At 36.9% G+C, this 18,117-nt stretch overlaps 1 protein-coding gene and 1 non-coding gene across 5 annotated transcripts in view; both read right to left on the bottom strand.

Moving 5' to 3' along the window:
• IMMP2L (inner mitochondrial membrane peptidase subunit 2) overlaps positions 1-18,117 on the bottom strand; it is a 468,784-nt gene that overhangs the window by 328,004 nt on the left and 122,663 nt on the right. The gene's annotated exons all lie outside the window — the stretch shown is intronic.
• Positions 12,949-13,022, bottom strand: TRNAI-AAU. The gene has a single exon. It is a non-coding gene; the product is annotated as a tRNA-Ile (tRNA).

Here is an 18,117-nt window from a genome sequence, read left to right as displayed (position 1 = left end):
TGAGCTGTACAACCATTAATGAGTAGGCTTTAGGATTTTCATATACATCTTACATTTAATAAACTAGTCTGTCATCAAAGCTGCTTTTGACAAAGCCTCTTAGCAATTTTTAAGAATTATTGGTGTATCTTCTCAGCAAAAGGAACGTTGAGATGGGTAGCACAACCCATGGGTAGCAGGATGGGTAAGCACAACCTAGCTAGAGGGTTTATCAGCAGCAGTGAAAATGCAGAAACATACATTAGTAGCAAGCCTCCTGCAGACGAAGCAGAGGCTGGGGATACTGGCTAATAACAAAGCATGTGCCAACATGTTTTTATTGCTACTGTTATTTTCAGTAAGTACAGGAAAAGCTAAAAGGAATCTGTTCATTGGTACGGTAATAGGACATTCATATTGCTTTATACATTTCCTAAAAGGGCAAGTTTTACTTGGTTTCATTTCACTTGATGAAGACTTAACATTCTAGGTACATAACATGGTTCCTGTTTCAAATTGATAACATAAGTTAAGCCAACTAAGTATTTGAGCACTATATTTGTATTTTTAAGGACTATATCTAGTAATATCTGTATGAACCTGTAATTTCACATAGCATGACCATTTCTCTATCTTAAATACTAATTAGATAGATAATAAATTTGCAGTGCTATCACTGCATATCTTTATAAATCCTTCATACATTTTAAAACCTCCTGGAACTGACATACCAGTAAACAAAAAATTAGAATCATTTAAGTATTATGTTTTTAAGATCAATCATTAGACCCATTATCACTGTTTTTGATTAAAATGTCATCTAAATAGCAGAATTAGCTTTAGTGTACTTCCGAACTTCCAGTCAAGTCTTCCTAAATAAGAGATACATTAATCTGTATATTTTCTTCTCAGATCACCCTCATTAGACTTCAGCTTTGCTCACAAAGTATTTGTATTTTTTCTTCTTTCTTTACTTTTCACTGAGATCCTTCTAATGAATATTCCTTCCTCACTCCTTGAATTTTGACAGAACTAATTCCTACTTCTGAAATCCACATTCTTTTGCAACCAAAATGCCTCAGCTACATTTTCTATAAATACGACTCTTTTGTCATAATGCTAAAGCTTTTTTTTTTTTTAAATGCTATAGGGTACTAGCTACCCCTCCCAGTCTGGTAATCAAACCTAGGCAGCTACTTTTCTTACTGTCTGCTCTATCTATTAAAAGATAGAACAGGAAAAGTCTGGTCCAAAAGATAATTTCCAAAAATGTCAGCACAATCAGGCTATGAAGACCATAAGCAAAAAATAATGTCTATTAATTTCCTACCTGATATCCTCCTGAACTTTAACTCTGAGGACAGAAAAATAATCCTAGATTTATTAATTTCCATGTAACAACTCTAGAAATAAAAAAGACAGAATTATTTGTGAACTACACCTGACAAAAAAAATACATTAAAATATGTTTTTACTATAAATGTCTGTTCTGACTAATACCAGTTCAATTTAATATATTCTACATTAAAGGAAGGTGATCACTTCACCGGAATCAAAGAACATCTCAAATAATATAAGCTTATCAAAAAAAAAGTTACTCAGAGAAGAGGTAATTCAGCTTCAGAATGCTTAGTTTCAACATCTGATATCCAACCATTTAAATATGAAATTTGAAACTACATATGGAGTCCATCAAGTAATGCATGGTTTTCTGTTTATTTTGTAGAGAGAAAAATATATATTTTACTTAATAGAGACCAATTTATTCCCTTGTTATTTATAAAAGTTCTTTATAATATCAATAAACAGGTCTAAAGAAATTGCAGAGAGGCAACTAAAGCAAGCGAAAACTCCAAAACTACTTACTGAAAGTTATTCTTGTATGATGAATATGTAATTATTGTATTAGTTTAGAGCAAGAAAATGGTGCACAGAATTTCAAAGTACTAATCTGATAAAAATATTTCCTCACAAATTTAGCATAGCACCAGAAAAAACAATCTGCATCTATTCCATCAACAAACAAGTCTGCTCTTGATTCTATCTGACAATATTTAAAAAAAAAAAAAAACATAGTTTGGATATAGCAGGAACATGTTGTTGACACTTTCTGTCCCTGGATGTTCAAATAGAATAACAAAGTAAAATCAATAATAAACTGTTCTTTGTTCAAGAGCCCAAGCTGTAGAAAATATGGCTAGAAAAAGGAGAGGACAAAAGGAAGTCATACCACCGTTCAATTTAATTTTAAAGGATTTGTTAAAAACAAAATAATAATCCAAATAATCTACCAGCATCTGAAGTTTGATTTTTTTTTTCTTAAAACAACAATCAAAAAAAAACAACTTTTTTCAGGTGATACTTATTTCAGATATGTAAGCAAACCAGATATTCTTAAAGTTTATATCTCTATAGCTTCTCTTCTTCATGAAATAAATAAATGTCCAAAAGCACAATTTTTTCAGTGTTCTGTCATGTCTCTAGTTTAATAAAGAATTTTTTAAAATCCAGTATTCTCTTATGCTTCAATTACCCAGCAGAAAGCAGAAAGTATTTATGCACATCCTTTTACATTCAATACATATAATAGTCAAAGTTGTTCATGAAAATAAATGTATTCTTCATAAGAGAAATGCAGATCTGTTAAGGATGTATCTGTAAGGTGTATTTTCTAAATGCTGAGAAACACTAAAATTGTGACTATTGTGAAAATAAAACAGAAATGTTTTTCTTCAACAACTTACAACAATTTTACAAAACACTGTATCTATATACTCAGCTACTATTTTTTTTAGTTCTTACTTTAAAATACATATTTAAAAGAGATACAAATAATAATAATAAAAAGAAACTGAATTATGTTTTTAAGTTATTTGCACAATGCCCACACAATGCACGCTGAAGAGATTAGTTTGTTGCTAAAGGTCAAATACAGGTAACTGAAACAGCTATGAACACCAAAATTTATCACGGGTTTCCCTGGACTGAAGAGCAGCTTCTGACTGTAAACTAGCTCTTTTTACAGTAAGCCTGTCATTTTTCTTGCTTACCTAAACTGGGAAAGTATATTGGAAGTTGTTTAAAACCTCCTATCTCAGATATCTATTCCAGGACGGGATAAATTGACCTTTGGGTGAGTCCTTCCCCCTTATAAAGCAAACCTGGATGATTTTCTGAGATTACTTCAGCTACTAATATATATTCAACCGGGTAAGACTAGGTATGTCTGAATTATTTGGCTACTAATTAAGCACACTGACGAGCTGCTGTTATATGAATGGTATTTTTGTTACAATGCAAAAACAAGCACCAGGGTCCCACGCGGACCCAGAGGCCCTGCTATCTCATTCCCTCCATGGGGGTTTGGCTGCCCTTGCCCACAGCCAGCTCTGAGGTGGTGCAGCCATGTCACCATGGGTCCTGCAGATGGGGGAAGCCTTGAGGGGTCCCCCCTCATCAGCACAGGGACCCCGCGCACCTGGGCCTGGGCCTGGCCTTGTGCCTCACAGGTCTGTCCCTGCCTGGGCTTCCCACCAGGGCCTCGGATCCACCTAACAGCTACTGACCAACCCAGGCCCTTTGGACTGCTCAAGTGGCCCAGTAGTCTCCTGTGATCGTCAACACAATACTAATTGCTATTAACGGGATTCCTCACATGCTTACATTTATGCATATGTTAAGAATTTTACTGGATAAGCACCCTCTGAGCAAGGTTCAAGCAAGATTTGAGGCCAGAGCACAACCTACAACTCATTAAGCAAACCACAAGATTGATTTTGTTCTTTTATAAGTTTATCTGTTTTCCTCCTTTCATTTCACTGTTAAGAATTTTATGTAAACCTGCCATTGTACTTCAGTGATTTGTTCTGTCTCCACTAAATCCATATGAATCACCCAATTACCCAACTTCCTACTATTCGTCAAAGCAGTCCCAACTAATTTACAGCTTTTGTGCAAGCAGTATGTGCCCCTGGTAGCTTTATATTTCATGAGGCAGAGGTTGTCCTTATCAGCCTCCCTGAGATTATCTACAAACTGAGGGCTATTTGTGTCACCAGCACACCACAGGTTAACATTGACAACCACCACTAACACTCTCCTGATGGATCATTTGGGACCTCCTTGAGAGAGCCAAGGGCAAGCTGACAGATAAAAATCTGTAGCAATTGATTTCCAGCAGAATCCTGAAAATCAGAGACATACATCTCACTTGTCTCTTCAGATACACAGACTACGTTTGTCCTAGAGTGCACTGCAAAAGAAAATATCCATGAAGAACTGGTGGATTCACTCAAAACTTAAAGAACCATGAACAGCTATATTTTATCTTTGAAAACAGTGGCATGTAACCAGCTGTTTCAACCCACCAGTATGAACCCGAACTACTGTAACTGAAGGTTGCAACATATTAGAGGTTTGACCTTTGGAAACTGAGTATTTCAAGTTAGTAAGGGATTATTCATGCCACCTACTTTATATACTTCACTTGCATACATATCCCAGGCTTCCTAGACGGCCATTAGAGCACAGCTGCTTCTGTTTTGAAGTAGCACAATCACATTCATTATCAAGACGTATCTATTGGACCCTTATACAGGTGTGGAGGCAGAACAGGAAAAGCTACCTGTGAATGCAATGGCATGTCTGTATTGCCCTGAAGACAGTAATGTCAAAGCAGAAGCTGACAAACTTGCAGCATTATCTCCATACAAGCAGCATGGCGAGGTAGAAGACATATGTTTCATTAAGGGGTACTCAGCAAAAATTAGGTTTTAGAAATTGCAATGCTAGAGAATGTTCCCAATAAGATGTTGCCTTGTACTAAATTACTACCATGTGCCTCAATGGCATAATTTAGACATTAAAAATGAGACTGGTGATTCTATCAAAAACAGAAGTACTGCAGGGAAAAAAAAAAAAAGTTACGCCTGCCTATGTACTTGCAATTTTCCTAAGTAACCCAGGCCATTTTTCAGCTTGTTTCATAGCAACTGTAGTAGTCTAACAAGCAACCACTGTTCTGTGGATTTAAAACATCTTCTCTAGTAACTGTTGAGGCTGTTAAAAATACTAATAACACCCACTCAGTAGACAAAACTCGACCTACTTGTAAAGCCCAGAAAGGAATTCTCACATGTTCTTCAAAACTGAAAGTGATAGTAGCATAGACAAGAAAGAAGGTTCTTTTCTGCCTTTAAATGTATACATGGCTTTAAATTGAAAGACACGCTAACAAGATAAACCCCTATACAAATACATATTTGCAGAAACTCTCACTTGACATGTCCCACAAACTATGCCATGATCATTGTGACAGGTCTGTCACATGCCAAGGTAGCCTCCAAAGGCCTGACAGATGAAGCATGTTCAGCACTGTGGTCTGTATCATCCAATGAGCAATGCTCATTGCATTAGGAAGGTTGGTTAGTGGATTAAGAAGGTTGGTTACTACAACAGTGAGAAGCCTTCATAACGTTGATTTCTCAGTGGGAAGTGTCCAGGACTGACTGCTTTGTTACCATGTTTAGGAAATTAGATGGATTATGAGGTTTCTATTATTGTGGCCCCAGTGTGGATATTAAGCAATTTCAAAAATCTAAGCTTAAATTTGTACCATAGTAAAGAATGCAGATCACTATATAAAGAGCATGGTTTATACAACATAAACCTGTCTAAAATGTAACATAATACACTACATTACAATAGAAGAATGTATTTATGGCAGCAAATAAATATGTGAATGCTATTAATGTCAACATAAGCCTATTCACTAACAGATATTCAGTGTGAGATACCAACAAAATTTTTGCTACTATTGCCATATTTCTTAAGTCAGCTGCATTGAGAAGAAAAATCCTTCCATTAAAATAACATTATTGCTTAAGGGATCACAGGTCTCCACCTTTCATATTCTTAAAAAATTATTAGAATACTGAATCTCCGTAATAAAATATATCAACACAATATGAAGCTTTCATCTATCAAGTTACTATTTCTCAACCCCATGTAGGAGACTTGGAAAAAAATAAGAAAACTAAAATGATGGAGAAAGCACAGAGGATTTTGAAAAGATGTTTACACCTAATTAGTATAAAATGGCCAGAGAACTATATAGCACAAAGCAAGGTTGGCCAGTCAGCATGCAAGTAAAGCTCAACAACATATGGAAAGTATAATTCTAAAGAAATCACTCAAAAATCTTCATAATTAAGTTTTGCATTTATTGAGTTTGCTTGATATTTGTACTCTACATCTTACTTGTACAGTTAAAAAGTGTACATTTGTAGAATATTTCAGTAAACCTAAAGTTCCATAAATGCAACGTTACATAGCCAAAAAAAAAAAGAGAGATTGAGAGAGAGAGAGAGAGAGAGAGAGAGAGAGAGAAACACTCAACCAGACATCAATCTCCTTGCAATGTGTTGTTTTGGGGGTAACTGTTAATTAATCTTTTAAAGAAATTTGTGTTCAAGGAGTTTATGGCAAAAAGTGAAATTGAAGATACCACTTTTTATTGGGGAACAGGGTTAAATACTGTATACTTGGTATACAGTCTGCACATACATTCTCTAAAGCACGGGAGGAGATAGAAGTATGAATTGCATTCTAGAACAGTGACAGGAAAAGATGAACAGATATGCAGAAACACAAAGATAAAGACATTAGATAGGAGAATATTGGTTCTTCACAGGACAATATTTACATTATATTAATTTCATGTGACAGAGGCTAAAAAAAAAACTGGCAGAATAATCTTGTTCTATTATGGAAGAAGAAATGTTAGAGCAAATGAAGCATAATTGCTTAAGTTACTTGAGCTGCTCAAAAGAGGTTTCACACTTAGAGAAAATTCTTGCAAGACATCCAGGTAATTTGAGGGAAAAATATCATAGTCTCACAGTGAAGGTATGATAACCATCAATTGAAGAATTTTAGGAGTTTTGCTGAGAATACATTAAAACATGTTATGGTTTGATTCATAAAACAGTCTCCTTTCCTCACTCATTAAATAGGTAAACCTGAAAAGAAATGATTCCAGTTCTTCATTCTTTTCTGATAATAAGGCATTTAGCTGTTTCAAGGTACTTTCCAAGAGAGACATATGATAACAGAGAGCAATAACCACAAGAGAACCCCGTATCACAGTAGGAGAAATGAGCAAGCTACTGTGTTTTTTTTAGCCTTATGAAATTTAAATAAAATATAGTAATGTGAACCTATCTGAGAAAAGATGGCAAGCTTCTCAGATCAATTGACTCAAATGCTTATTAAAATTAAGTCAGTCTTAGTCAGCTGTCACTGTCTATATTGTACAGCTGAAGAAACTGAAGCAAAATATTAGTTGTCTCTACAGCTTCGTAATGACATTATGGGAGAAAGGAAAACCAACACTCAGAACGTACTGGCCTCCAGCCCTACTCCTACAGAACCACCCACCCATCCCTTCTAACCACACAGAAGAGTCAAAAACCTTTACTCTATATTCAAATACATTCAAAAAATATCCACCTAGGAAAATAAGTGTGATAACTTCTGTGTATTTATTACCCATGATATCCAGTGCAAGGTAAGTAACTGTCACTGCCTTCAGTGAGCAATGTAAGAACCATGGATTCCAAGGAGAAAATAAGAGCATATGTTGTTCAGTACAATTTCTGATTTCTTTTTTTAAATACAGAAATAGCCATAACTACACACAAAAATCTAGCAAGGCAGTAACACTAATAAAATTAAAAGAATGTTTCTAATGCATAATTGAAACACACACAAAAAAAAACAACACCCACACCTTTTGTACCGCAGGTATGTAACACAGCAATCCCTTTTAAAAAGTTCAGTTGGTTTTTTTAAACTATCCTGTGTCCTTTTTCACAATAATAGAAAGATTTTTTCTTTATGTAACGTATTTACCTAATTAATAATGTGTACTGTGGAGCATTTTATGAGCCTATGAACAATCCACTACACAATTCCTCTGAAAGCCTCTACCTTGGTTTCTCTATTTTCCATTGAAGTCTAACATCACACTGAGAGCAAAATGGACGGCTGCTTGCCAATTACACTAAAGCACCCTGACTGGAACCCATCATTACTTGAAGTCCACTTTTCATGAAGGAATAATTCAATCATATTTTGTAGAGCTATGAACCAATTCAAATATGCACTAAGAACAGCTTTAAAATGCATTTTCCTTCAATTAGGAAGAAAGAAACTTTATTTACAATCTTCCTTACACTACCACTGAAGTAATAGACCTGTACGAACTCAGTTGGATAAAAAAAATATTCCCACTAGTTTCCTGTCATGCTTCAAACAAGAAGATACAACCTTTAGTAAGAGAGCCATAAATACAGAAAAGTTATTGGTATTCTGTTCCAAAAAATATTTTTTCTTCTGATATAATGATGATAAAGCAGAGCTTGGGCCTCGACCCCTGCTCTTCTCACTCTGCAGTGACTGTGAACACTTTTTTCCACTCACATAGCTTATAAAGCTATCTACTGATGACTCAAAAACCCACCTGTCACAATAACTTATCTCCTATGCCCAGCTAATCTCTCTTCTTAGGCCTGCCTCTGCCACCTTAAACAGATGGTTCTCCCATCTTCACTTTCAAATCCCTTCTGCTCCTTTTTCTAGCACTATCACTACTATTAGTCTCCTATTCTTTGAGGACCATGTGCTATATTTTTGCCTTTTCTTTCTTCTCTGTTATCCCATCATCAGTTATCCAAAATCTCTCTCTAGTATCTATCATTTCATCTCCATGTCTCAGCAAGCATTGCCTTTCTGCTGCTCATCATTTCTCTTCTGTTATTAGGGTCTTGTTCTGGTCCTGAGCTATTCTCCTGCCAATCCTTTCTGTCTCTGTGGCAATTTTTGTGCAACGTTGTTGTTAAACCACATGGTTTTGAATCCCTCTGGCGAGTCCTTCTTTGCTACCACTTGAAAACTTGAATTTATTGCTACCCTAAAATTTTCTAAAACACCATGTTCAGCCTATTTTGCTGTGCCCAGTCCCCACCCCATACCTCCAATCCACCACAGATTAGCCACACAACCTTCAAACCCCTTTTTGTTAGGCTTCTCCATCAGAGGCCTGTTCCTTTTTGCCTTCAAGTTGCTCTGCTGATAATATCTCCTTTCAGCCTACATACCAAGCAGCCAGCTGATTCATTCTGACAAGTATATGCACGTACGCCCAAGTCTACTTATTCACAGCCATGTGCAACGTGACACAACTGGTGAGGTGGCTTATATCAGAAATGCAACCTGAGCTATACAAAGTGCAATACGGCAGAAGAAAGAAAAATGATATATACTGCTTATTAGCTAATTTATAGTACGTTCACATGGTTTGTAGTGATGAGAGTATTTGCCCATTCTTACACCCACGTTCACATATGATGCATGACAGAACTTCACTTCCCCTAAACTATTAAAATACTATAATATAAATTGATTCTGATACGCAATGCCTGAAACCACTGGGTAATGTGGGAAAAGTACCATTTCATGGCACTAGCTACCACACTGCCTGTACTCATCCCCTGTCTATCAATTGGATTGATATTAATGGCTTTCTTGGTTATTTTTTCTTAAATGCTATTCTGCAGCGAAGAGACTTGGTTTTGTGAATTAAAAGCCCACATTTGCATCTCTCCAACATCACATCACATACCTGAACAGATTTACTGGTGGGTTTGAGACAGAGAGAAACCATTTATTGTTAGCTTTCTAAATGACCCCACATATATCAAAAATCAGCTCATTCACCAATGAGTGATACTGCTATTCTGTTATTTTAGTATTTTACATAAGACTTAAATATTATACTATTATTCACTATCCTTCTACATATTGCTTTTCTGGCAGATGAGAAACAGATCAAATGCAAAGACACTCCAAGTCTGAACATACCAGCTATCAAACATGCACAATCTCCTATTTATATATCAAGATTTAAAGATTGCTGTCTTGCGGGAATTGTTCAGTTTTAGTTGTGGTGGTTACATAAATTAATCTAAGCAAAGTATAACTCCGACTGTTCAGCGGAATTGGCTGTGTGCAGAAATGGTAGATCAGAACTATCACACTTTAGCAGATGTTGCTCGACCCATTACACAACCTGCAAAAGGTAGCCTGGGTAAAGGCAGAGATTACATTATCACACTGCCTGCACCACAGACTTCCCAGCCACAGAGTTAAGGAGTTTCATTTTGCTTTTGAGAAAAAAGAGGGAAAAGGGTACACTGAAGTGGAAAGCAAACTTACAACAAAGCCAAATAAATAAGTGTAAAAATTATAAATGAAATTTTAAAGATGTTTCCTGCAGCTAATAAAGACATGCTGCTAAATTTCAAAGTGGTCTACTGCTAAATGTGAAATACGAGTATGAGATGACCTGACCATGGAAAATGCCCTTAACCAATCTATGAAATGGCTTTTCTCTCCAGATCATGAGGAAATATGTGCCAAAAGAGCAGTGTATCATGGAGGTGAATAAGAAAAGATTGGGACAAAGAGTGAAAAAAAAAACTAGAAAATGGACTAGTACTTTCTCTTACCATAAACCTTGCTGAACATGCTTTAGGGAAATAAACACGGCTACAACACAAGAGAACAAGGACAGGTGCCTGCTGTTCAGTGATCATTCAGCTGAGCAATAACTCAGTGCCTTTAAGAAGCTATGAGTTTAACGTACGGCTGAAGTACATCAGCAAGGAGAGAAATCCAATCTCCTCAGAGATTATTTATGACAGAGTGCACCTGACTGAGGCCCAATTTGTTTGTAGAATTGCAGTCATTCTATTTCAACTAAACAACAAATGAATCTGCCTTTCACAGGATTGGTTCAGGGCATAAAAGAAAACAAGGGAGAGAGCAGATACAACACTTCATTTACACACCAATCTACAGGCTCACTTACAGAAATGATTGATAAAGCAGCTGCTTAGAAGCTGAGAACTATGTGAAGTGGTGAAACAGAAGGGCTCTGAATCACATCTAAAAGTTCCATTTGTAGAACGAGCATTTCTTATTATGGATTATTAATATACACTCATTGGCTTAAAGATCATATTTCATCTCATTATTTTACTGTTTCCCAATTTATTTTACGTGGTTAAATTGCAAGTTTCATCAAACTAAGAAAACTAGCATCATTCTTGTTTTATATACAAGGAAAACACACTCTAGGATTAAATTTTAAGAAGGGAAAAAAAGCCAGGGTGCTGTGTGGGCTGGCAGCTCCCCACAGGCAGCAGTGGCAGGGACTCCCCAGAGGTCCTCAGGGCAGAGCCATACAACCAGGGCTCATCCCACCACCCCCAGCTGGGAGAGGGGCAGCTGGGGGAACAGCTGGGGGCAGCCCCAGTCCCTGGCTTCAGGCACCTCCATGAGGTGTTTTTCTAATTAATTTGATTTAAATTTTATTATATATGCTATTTGAAGGCACTCTACTTGAAAAAAAAAACTTCACTTTTCATATTGGAATTCCTGTAAAAACACTAAAATCACATAACATCAGGTAAGAAGAAAATACAAATACTTTATCACATAGTGTGATTATACTGAAAATTAACTCTAAATACATTCACTGAAATTTAATAATGGAAAATGAATTTCGGTTGGCAATAACAATGTTGGGTTAATTTCCGTTCCTTTTCATAACATCCTTATCATCTACTCCAAAGTTTTTCATGCTTTTCATTTCTCCATGCCAAAGATCATGTGAGCGTTTCTCCAGTCACTAAAAATGACCCCACATCAAACAGCGAGTCAAAATGTTCAGAGATAATCTGTACAACACTGGCAAACGGGTAGTACTGCAGTCTTGAAACTAGGGTTAGGAAACCCTGAAAACTTTCAGAAATGGTAACTAATGGGTCCATGAAGACCCCAGAGGTCTACAGAAAAAGTGTAGAAAAATAGTCAGTGTTCAACAATTAAAGGCAAAGCTATAACTCTCCATGTACTTAAAATGAATTATCAAATCCCAGGTCATACAAATTACCAAAAAATGGAAAAGAAGCAATGCACATGAGATCTGCTGCTCGAAAGTATTGAAAAATACTTCTTAAATGAAAAAAAAAATACTAAAAATACAATTCAATATATATTTCCAAGCGGAAGAGGCAGCAGTTATGGCAAGCATTCAAATAGAAGAGACGCAAAAGGTCAAAAGCAGAGTACTAGACAATTTAGAGATCTGTATTTGAAATTGGATAAATTAGCACCTAGTGAAGAACAGAATGATTTACAAAAAATATATACAAAATGCCTGGTAATCAGGCTCTGCTTGTCCAAATGCTGAACATGAAAATTGAGAAAAAAAAAATTCTCAAATGTGCTTTTTTTTTTTTTTTTTTTTTTTTAAAGAACTTCCAAACTGTAAAAGACATACAGTGATAACTGAACCTTGGCAAAAAAGAAGGGAGTCTTTTGTGCTAACAATACAACAATGAAAGTGGAAAGCTGTATGGAAAGATAGTTAAATGAAGCCAAAGAAGAGACAGAACTCTCAAGATTGACCAGGAGATGAGAAATGTCTTATCTGTTTGTATCCATATTGTTAGTATTGTGATACTTATCAAACTACCTGCTTTATAAGCAATGCAAATAAAATCAGAGACTCATAGAATATCCCAACTTGGAAGGGACTTGCAAGCATCATCGAAGTCCAACTCCTGGCTCCACACAAGACCACCCAGAAATCAGACCCTATGTCTGTGTCACCTAAACCATCCTTGAACTCCAGCAGGCTCAATAACACGACCACTTCCCAGGAACCTGTCCCAGTGCCCAACCACTCCCCTCTCAGTGAATACCCTTTTCCTAGCATCCAGACTGAACCTCCCCTGTCACAGACTTCTCCTTTTGAAGGTTCCCTCGTGTCCTCCCGTCTTGTTCTCCAGAGCAGAGAGATGAGCATGTGCACTTCTCTCTCTCCTCAAAATTGTACCTGGCTGGCCCGTACGGGGATCGAACCCGCGACCTTGGCGTTATTAGCACCACGCTCTAACCAACTGAGCTAACCGGCCCTGCTGCTGCTTGTCTCCTCCTCCTCTGTTACTCGTGTATATCTTCTATTGAGATTTTAAGTATCACAAGTGTTTGGGTTGCTTGGAAGAAATTATTAAATGCTCTACTTGGGGAATAATATACTTCATAGAGAATTGTTTGTCTTTTATATACCTGTAAGACATCACATGATCCTTTGTATTACAGTATCAAAAAACACTCATGAAAATTATGCAAATATTCACTGAAAGTATATATAAGATTTGAAGATGCAAAACATTTTAAAAGAATCTTTTAAGGGCAAGAGACAGGTTAAACATTTCTAGATCTGAATACAAATGAACTTCAGAGATATTTGATAAACATATCCCTACCTGGATCAAAAGTTTCCAGGGACAGAACTTCTATTAAGACGGAAAAAATACTGTTTCTAGTCACAATGTTTCTATTTCAAACAATCAAAAGTTGTATTTCTATCCAAAGTTTGCAGATCAATATTACTTACACTGGCTATACATACAGACTACGTTCTCTGGCTATACATACAGACTGGGGGCCAAGAGGCTGGAGAGCAGCCCTGCAGAGAGGGATCTGGGGATTGTGGTTGACAGCAAGCTGAATATGAGCCAGCACTGTGCTCCAGCAGCCAAAAGGGCCAACCATACCCCGGGGTGCATCAAGCATGGCATTGCTAGATGGTTGAGGGAAGTGTTTGTACCGCTCTGCTCTGCGCTGGTGAGGCCTCACCACGAGTACTGTGTGCAGTTTTGGACACCACAGTATTAAAAACAAACAAAAAAAAGACATAAAACTACCAGAGTTTCCAAAGAAGGGCTAGAAAGATGGTGAAAGCTCTAGAGGGGAAGACATAAGAGGAGCAGCTGCGGTCCCTTGGTTTGCTCAGACCAGAGCAGAGCAGGCTGAGGGGAGGCCTCATGGCGGCCTGCAGCTCCCTCACGAAGCCTTCCCTCACAAGGGAAGTGGAGGGGCAGGCGCTGAGCTCTGCTCTCTGGGGACGGCACTGAGCCTGCTGGAGTTCAAGAAGTGTTTGGACAATGTTCTCAGACATAGAGTCCGATTTTGGAGTGGTCCTGTGCTGACCCAGAGGTTGGACTTGATGATCCTTGTGAGTCCCTTCCAATCTGGGATATTCTGTGATTCTGTGACACCACAAAACTTAAAACAGTGCAAGTAACAACAGAGCAACTGATGTCAGAAAAGGTGAGGATGCAAAGAACCCAACTATAAATTTAAGTAACAATATGAAAGATGGTTTGACTTAATACTTCCTTGTTTCTCCAATAATGCAAAATCCTTTGACTGTGTGATTATGAAATACTGTGAGAAGTGATGTGTGAAATGGGATTTCCTAGACATATCATAGACTGATAGGCAATATATGTTAGCCGTAGGGAAAATATCAATAGATGTGACAGGACAGTTTAAACTGAGCAATGTATTTGCCAAAGATGTGTACAGTTGCCTTTGGTTTAAATATATATGTCATGTCTACTTAATAATATGAGACTCACTGGAGGACTTTTGGTCAAGGAATGAAAATCAGAGTTGTCATATAATCAAATTATAGAATATAATTGACATGTGCACAGGAGAAATGAAACTTTACTAAATAAGACCTAACAATAAAATAAAAACATTAGCAATTAATGATGACCATTGTCCCTATATAATGCATTTACTGAACTATCAAACAAACATTAAAAAGAGTTGATAAATTCAGAATATTTTGGATATGTCATAAACACTAAGGAAAGATGTAAGTTTGGATGCTGCATGCTGTTCCGAGCAGGAGGTTGGATGATACTATATACATTCTTTAAATGTTTCTGTATAAAGGTTTGCGAAGCTCACTAGCTGTGAGCTCACGCTGGGAAACTATTAGTTTGCTTTGAAGCTGACTGTTCTTCTGAGTAACTTCTAATTTTGAAGATGGGTTTTAAAAGCTCATTGATAGGGTGGAGGCTTTCAGAATCGAGATCCCTATAGATATCTCAGCACATAAGGAGAATGGTTATTTCTGAATATTATTGTAATCTTACTTTACAAAACATACTCTAAAAAAGAATTCAATCTTAAGAAAAATTGAGGAAAATTGGAGTGCTCAGAGGTTATCTCCTTTGGCCTCAGGAAAGGTAAATAAAGGTATTTTGAGACTGTATTTGCTTGTATATGTGACATCCAGCTCAATGGTAGAAAATTAAGAGCCATTCTGAGTGGCATTAGCTGTCACTTTGTAGCTATACGATTCAAAAAGTCACATGCAAATGTCATGATCTCCAATAAGCAAGAATATACTCATTTAGTAGCATGGAAGATTCAGCCAAGAAAATAATTTGTACTATCAGAAAAAAAAAAAAAAAAAGAAAAGAAACACAGAAATACTGCCTCAATAATGTGCAGAAAATAATAAGATCCTTGATGAAACATACGACATAGCATTTTACCTCCAGCAACGCAAGGTAATCACTTTACCTGTGTTGTGGTTTAACTCAGCTGGCAGCTCAGCACCACACAGCTATTTGCTCACCCTCCCCCGCAGTGGGATGAGGAAGAGAATCACAAAAAAAAAAAATGAAAGCTTGATGAAAGCTTGTGGGTTGAGATAAAGACAGTTTATTAAGACAGAAAAGAAAGAAAAATAGTAAGAAGAATGATAATAGTACTACTACTAACAATGTGTAAAAACCAAGTGATGCACAATGCAATTGTTCACCACCTGCTGACCAGCCCATCCCTGAGCAGCAGTCCACCCCCCACCCCAGCCAGCCCCCCCTATTAATTGTTCAGCATGACGCCACATGGTATGGGATATCCTTTTGGCCAGTTTGGGTCAGCTGTCCTGGGTCTGTCCCCTCCCAGCTCCTGCTGCACCCCCAGCCTGCCTGCTGGTAGGACAGTGAGAAGCTGAAAAGTCCTTGGCTTAGTGTAAGCACTGCTCTGCAACAATTAAAACAGTGTTTTATCAACATTATTCTCATCCTAAACCCAAAACACAGCACCATACCATTTTACTAGGAGGAAAATTAACTCTATCCTAGCTGAAACCAGGACAACCTGACAGTGTATTTTTGTGCTGCTATCTCCTCACCTATACTCTAACCAAACACATTAACTTTCAACTTCATCAAGAAAATACTGCACATTTGATTTTTTTTTTTTTTTTAACTTACTATGTATTAGTGCATGAATTTCAAAGGGATCAGTACTTCTGTCTCTCTTGGTGAACACTAAAAATGGAGATGCTCAAGAGACTCCTATCAGAAATGACAGTTCTTTGAAGATCTGCTACAAACAGCCTTTCTACATGTCCTTTTATACTCTTTTTCTTCTTCCTTCCCCCTCCCAAGGCTTCCTTTCATCTTACATTGCCTCTAAATTAAGGATGATTTTTATTTATTTATTTAATATACTAAGCATCACAATTAGGTTGTTTATGAAACCAACTTCCATGGGAAAATATAAGACCCATAAATGTTCTTCTGTCACTAACTTGCCCATATTCTTTATCAGACACCGTAAATTTGCCCAGTAGTAATGTTCTTGAAAGTGTGAGAGCAGTGAAGGCTTCTTGACAGCCATTTTAGGATCAAACTATAAAGCAATACATCTAAACAGGATAGGAAGCAAGAGTCAAGAAATTTACTCACTTTACTGGTTAGTATATGGTTTATCTACTCCCCATGTATACCAAAAAAGGGGCTTACCCACTTTTAGTTTGGAGTGTATGGTTCAGCTGTCACGGGCAACTTTTTGCAGTACTGTTCTGCTGAGAGTTACTTCAGTTTTAGTTTTATCAGCTAAACTATGGCAATTACTTATGCGTGTCTCATCTTTCCTGAGTTGCAGACTAGAAAAAAATTGGATGCACTCTGGGTTATTTTTGCCAAAAAAAGATCAAAACCTAACAGATTCTTAAAATAAAATTAGCTGGTAACTTCTTTGTGAAGCTGTAAATTTGGCATCTTTGGAAAAGTACTGCAAATACTGCTAAGGGCATTCAGTTGACTAAGCTGGTAAGCATATGCAGGGTTGCTTTGCATTTCTCTGGCCATATTATTATTGATGCCACGTAGTTAAAGCACAAAGTCATCATAATTCAACTTTGCAGTAGCAAGTATCTTCAAAACGGGGTAACTCCATAAGGAATCTATTGCCTCTCCATTACACTCACAAGTAATTCCAAATGTACCCACTAAAACCCAGTTGTAAATCTAGTTATGACCTGAGATTTCTACAATACTTTAATTTCAGTACTAGTGCATATAGTCCATAGTGATAGTTTATTGTTTTTTAGTCATTACTGTGTTGGATTACAACAATGATATCTGAGGAAGTGGTGGTGGCATCCATAGACATTCCTAGTGTACTCATGCCTTTCTAGGAACAACATTGGCTGTACAACTCCATTAAAAGTCTAAAAACTGTTAATGAGGGAAAAGCAGGTAGGATCCTGCATACATCAACAACAGAAGGTGAATTTAACACTGAACACCTTAGATTTTTAAAAATACAGTTTTGTACAGTATTGCAGTACCAACACATGCTTACAGTCACATGCACAGAAATCAAGGACTTACAAGGTTTATCTTGAAACAAAGAATAACAAAGTTGCATACCATTTTGCTGTTACTTATTGCAGTTCCATCCATATCAGGACACTGTTTCAAAAAACATCTATTTTGTAGCACGTAGGAAGTTAATGTATATTGTATTGAAATCTTCTATTACACACTGATTTTCATACATACTATCACCAAGGTCCTCTCAATGCTCCAGTTTTAGATGCATTCTTAAAGTTTGCAGTATTTGAACTCCCTACTGCTTGATTTTGAAAAAGTCTTATAGAATATGACTGATTTAGTATGTTTTCCTTCGGTTACTATGAAGTTATGTATTATTTGCTTCCCACAACATCAATCAAATTTACGTTTTGAAGTAATGACAATTCCCAACAAAGACAATTTTCACTTCTGTTGCTAACTTGTCCTTTTGCCTGAGATCTACGTCAGAAGCATAAAAGGGTTTCCAAAATGCCCTTTTGTCAGAGCTCTGAATGTATTCTCCCCAGGAGTGTACATTTCCTCCCATTATTTC

The sequence above is a fragment of the Cygnus olor genome, chromosome 1 (assembly GCF_009769625.2).
Source record: "Cygnus olor isolate bCygOlo1 chromosome 1, bCygOlo1.pri.v2, whole genome shotgun sequence".
In the NCBI taxonomy this organism is placed as follows: domain Eukaryota; kingdom Metazoa; phylum Chordata; class Aves; order Anseriformes; family Anatidae; genus Cygnus; species Cygnus olor.
This window is presented reverse-complemented; position numbering and strand designations above follow the sequence as displayed.